We start from the raw sequence: 5,352 nt of genomic DNA, 5'->3' as shown, positions 1-5,352 counted from the left end.
GTGTGTGTGTGTGTGTGTGTGTGTGTGTGTGTGTGTGTATGTGTGTGTATGCTGAGTTCCTTGGTTTCTGTTACCTTCATTGGTTCTTAGGGCATGTGGTATCTATAGGTTGGCTGGTAGTGTTTCTGATATTCTACCAGATTTGACCACTGAGGATCACATGAAGAATGCATTAGGAACTGACACTAAGGTATAGGAATGGACTAGAAATGAGGAGACTGATTTAGTCTTTAGGAGGGAGAAATGCTTGATGTGCAATCAGGACCTAGATAGACTTCATGGGATGGGAACAGAGAGGAAGGCAAGGCCATAGTCAGTGGTCTGCTATAAATTGGGAGTCAGTTTGGTAGATTAGAATTGGAGAAGATAAGGGAAAGGGAAGATCACCTACCTCATTCGTTCCCTAGCTAGCCGGACTGGCGAGTTTCGAAGGAGTGCTTGTTGGAGTTGGTGGCACAGATAAGTGGAGACGGTGATGGAAAAAGCTATATATAGTATATCTGTTTTCTGCTGAAAATAAGGCAGAGAGAAACGAGAGGCTGTAGCAGGTAGTCTTCTACAGAGCAGGGAATAAGATTGTGGGTTTAGAATTGGAGGGGCAAAGGGGGAGTGAAAATAGCCTATCTCATTCCCTGGCTCTGGTGTCTAACAGGTTTCCAAGGAATATCTGCATTAATTGGTAGATGAGATAAATTTGTTCCTTTTTATTGTTTTACTTATGTACATTCCAAATTTTGCCTCCCTTCCAGGTCCCCCTCCAAGAGTTCTTCATTCCCTTTCCCTACCGTTTGCTTCTGAGAAAGCACTCCTCACCACCCCCATCCAACTCCCTAACCTACCTACCTCTCCTACCTCATCCAACCCCCACCCCCTGCAAACTAGTGTATTTTTGGAAGATAAGTCAGGTAATAAGATAAAATAAAACTCAGTTGCACTTAAGTAAGTCTTTCTGTAAGGTATTTAATGACTTTATTTGGCTCAAACCTAAGATTTTTTTTTTCATGTATGTTTTTTGAGGTCATTAAGAATCAACACTGCCACTTTCTAAAGTCACTTCAGGAGGAAGGAACCAAGTTCTCAGCAGACACTACAATTGTCTCCTTAGTGGGACAAGCTGGAAATTCAGTAGCATTCTGTATTTTATGTTACATAAAGTCTTTACTTAGACATTAAGGAGACTATTTATTTCAAGCATACTAATCTTTTAAAAATGCTGTTATTCACACATAATCAAAATTCACTTAGTTGTATGTGACTAGAAAGTTTGCATGAAAATTTAAAATTACATAAAATGGATAAGTGAGTAAACTTGAAGTACTATAAGATTTTGAGACATTTTTTGAAAATGGAATTTGTGGAGAAGACATGTTGGGTTTTGTTTGGGATTTGTTCTCAGATCCATAAAAATGTCCAAAGCAACTCTAAAACCAAATTTCATATTATCTCTGAGCTACTCCCTCTATAGTATTACAACCTTACCAACAACTAGCTCCCATGTTCTGATGTCCAGGGCTAAAATAAGCACAGTGATCCTGGGTTTATTTCCTTTATTTTCTCAATTTCCATGCCATCATCTAACTCACACTATTGGCTTTCTCTTCAACACCTACATGCACACACACAAACATACACACACCCACATGCACACACATGAAGGAGAGTCCTCTGAACATGTCTCACTATCCTGGGGATCCTGTTTACCAGTCATAACATTGTTCACCTAGAGTGTTTCCACAATCCACCATAAGATTCTTTACTTCTCCCTTTAGTCCTCTAGTCAATTTTCAGTATGTTAGTAAATATAAGCCTATTTAAATGTAAGTCAGATACTATCTTTGTTTCAAAAGTCCTCGGAAAGTGAAACTCAAAGTCCTTAATGATGAAGCATGAAGAGGGTGATACTGCAATGTCAATAACTTCCAGTGTAGCAGAAAGTAACTTGGGTGACATGTGCCCATGGTGGCTACAAAAGCAGTTGTTAAATACTTTACGTTTTGACAACTAAAGTCTCCCCCTTCCATCTTTCAGTTTTCTTTGACCATCTCTTAAGAATCTCTTTATTCTGTTATACTGTTGTAAATGGCCATTTCTGTTCTTCCAGGAACTCGCCCAGTACACTTCTACCTCATGAGATTTGTTTTCCTTTCCATTTTTTCCTCTTTATTGGCTTGGTCCTTCAACTCCTTCAGATCTTCAGTTAGTGCCCTGGTCTCATGGGGGCTTATGTATTAAAAGAAAAAAACTCATGGATATGCTTCTTCATAGGCTTCTGTTCATACTCTGTTCATTCCCTATGACATATCTTGGTGGAACCTCCTTATGATTGACTGAATTTATGTCTTTACTAGTGCAACATTAGTTCCACAAGGGCAGAGATTTGAAGCTGTTTACTGCTGCATTGCTGGAACCTTGGCCAGCATGCCTTAGCTAATCCAAGATTTCATTGTGACCTTAATTGGTTTAAGTTATGACACATACAAGCCAATAGTATGCATTTAAAGAAAATATTTTTCTTTGTTTTCTTAGTGAAGAGATCAACTCTATGTTATTCATCTTTTTAAATTTCTTTAAATCTTATACATCAGTACCATTATACAACCTTTCACCCCTCCCTCCAACTCATCCCATGAGCTTTGTTTCTTTCTCAAATTTATGACTTCTTTATTACTGTTGTCTATTGGAAAAGGGTTCCAGGTCAGTTCATGCCTCAATGCCTCAAAGTCCTGTTTTCATAGTACGGTGTCCTCAGCTAGGGTGGCTTTACCTTCAACTTATGTTAAAGGGGAGATTTTCTTCCTTGTCAGTAATTCAAACAAACTTCTATTTTACTATTTTCAGATATGAGTTTTATCACAAACGACAAGACCTTTAGCTTTCTCAGTGTACATGGTGTTTAAATTTTGTTTGAAGAAATAACTACAATTCAGCACTGGGCCCTTTTCCTACCATATATGTGGCTATTTCTTTAAGAGATTACAAAATATCTCAGATGGAATGTCTTTTTGATTTTATAATAGTGAATTGTGAACAGTTTCACACTTGTGAGTAAATCACCACTGAGAAAGATTGTACTTTTGGGTAAGAACTGTTGGAGTAGATATTATTCTTTAGTCAAACCGAAGCACTGTGGGGGTCCAGAAGAGTGTTCTGCTACCTGGGATAGAATGGTAGGATCCTTTCTTATAGGTATCTGAGGAGACAGGGTTTTTATGCCCTGTTGTTAATGAATGGACTATAGTACCTGCTTGTAGACAGGCTTTCCATGAATCATCATCAAGAGGAGAGAAGGCAAGAATCCAGAGAAACAACTCACTTCAGTTCTGAAAAAAAATTGTTTAGTATAAGGAATTATCATAGTCCAATCAGTATAGAGGAGTTTTACAAAATGGTATGCCCATGATTAAGAAAAAGCTTTTTTTTTTTTTACTGATTCCCATATTATTTTAGTTAACTGCATTGTCTTTTTAAAAATTAATTAATTAATTAACTAATCAAGTTTTTCACATACTGAAAGCTGGGTTAAAAGAATGTGCCTGAAGAATATACTCATAGAGTCATTTTTACAGTATAAGAGAAGACATGGAAACAACAAAAAGGAAATTTGATTATTCTGCTGTCCCCCCAAAATAATACAAATGAAAATACAGTTTAATCATTTAAAGGTTGGTTGGTTCTTGATATGGAAATTATTGCAGCCATCTATTCTGAAAGCTCTGAAGCATTAGATCAACTGGGCTTTATATATGATATCTTTATGTTTGACTTTGAAGTTTTCTAGTTCTGACATATGATAAGGGTCATGTGTGCTCACATAGTCTATCTCTCCATACTTCTTGTTTCTCATTGTCATTTTAATGCCAACTTAATTATGGAACCTTATAGACTTACTGGCTGTCTCTAGCTATCTCCATATTGTTAATTTTTCCTATTTATAATTATTTTTTGCTTTCAGAAATTAGATATTCTTAGTATCATTCTCATTCTTAGAAGATGGATTTCTTATCTTTATTCTGTTTATTTTTTAATTTTTACCCTACTGAAGTGATTTCATTTCCCCAGCAACATTGGTATGCTTTTTCCAACATTGAAATCGCCGAAACCTCCAGTCTTTCTGATTTACTACTGGATAGTCTATTAAGAAAACACCAAAAATAAGAAATTGGAATTGGCAGGTGATATTGATTCATAACTGAATTATATAATGGATGCTTCCAAATATTTTCAAAAGTTAGCCAGTCTCTTGGTGGCGTTTTGAATTGGTGGTCTATGTTTCTTATTGTGTAGTATGTCAGATATTGTTGATCAATGAGTCATGTATTATATCCGTTTACAAATGCTTAGTAATTAGTTTCAACAGGTCAGACAAATTGATTCTTTACATCCTGTAGAATGGATTGCAGTTGCTTCTATGATATCTTGTTTTTTTTGGGGGGGGTCAGGTTTTACTAATGTGCTTAGTAACACTCAGAAATGAAGTTTATGCTCACAGAAGGTATTATGGGTCCTGTTTTCCTTTAAACACCATAGCACTGATGTTTCCTATCCTTAAAAAAAAAAGAAAGTCAAGTAAAATAGCTAAAAGTAAGTGATACTAAATATAGAAACATTTGCAATAGGTACTAATATTTAGAGGGAGAAACAGTTTTACAGCTAAATTTATCCAAATACATTGTACTACCACAATATTATTTAAATACATTGTGCATTTCGTAAATTTCATATAATCATCAAATCTTAGAAACATGACATAAAAAAATACTGACTTCTAGGATGATAAAATGCAGAGAAAGGGTATTATATAGTTCTCACCTCAAAGCAGTGATGGGGGAATAGATTCAGATCATTTTCTTTTTATACTAGTAAGCTTGTAGAATATCTAACTGTATCCAAAGGTCTTTAAGCACTAAAGATATGGGAGTAATAACAAATTCTTCACATTTCTGTGAATCTCTTTTAGGGAAGACAAATAAACAGAGACTAACTCTTGGTTGTGTATTAGAGACATGCTAATTTAATTATTTTACTTCGCGCACACTATGTTCTCGTCTTCCATATGGGGCAATAACAGCATCCACACTAAGAGACTTATTGTTTTATTTGTCTATTTGATACCTAGGTCCTTTCCTTTGTATGAAAGGATCCAATGTAATCATCCTTTTAAATTTGGAAAAGATTTCCTCTCTGTGTGCATACTTATTTAGAGCTTTTGGTGGATTTTGCATATGCTCTAGGAGAAGTCAATCTGATAACCAGTCCCCTTGATGACATTCTCTTTTTTAAAAAAAATAATTTATTTATTTTTTTCAAATCGTAATTTATACTCATTCACACAGGGGTTATAAACACAAAAAG

This window comes from Grammomys surdaster, unplaced genomic scaffold (assembly GCF_004785775.1).
Source record: "Grammomys surdaster isolate TR1022 unplaced genomic scaffold, NIH_TR_1.0 168, whole genome shotgun sequence".
Classification (NCBI taxonomy): Eukaryota; Metazoa; Chordata; class Mammalia; order Rodentia; family Muridae; genus Grammomys; species Grammomys surdaster.
This window is presented reverse-complemented; position numbering follows the sequence as displayed.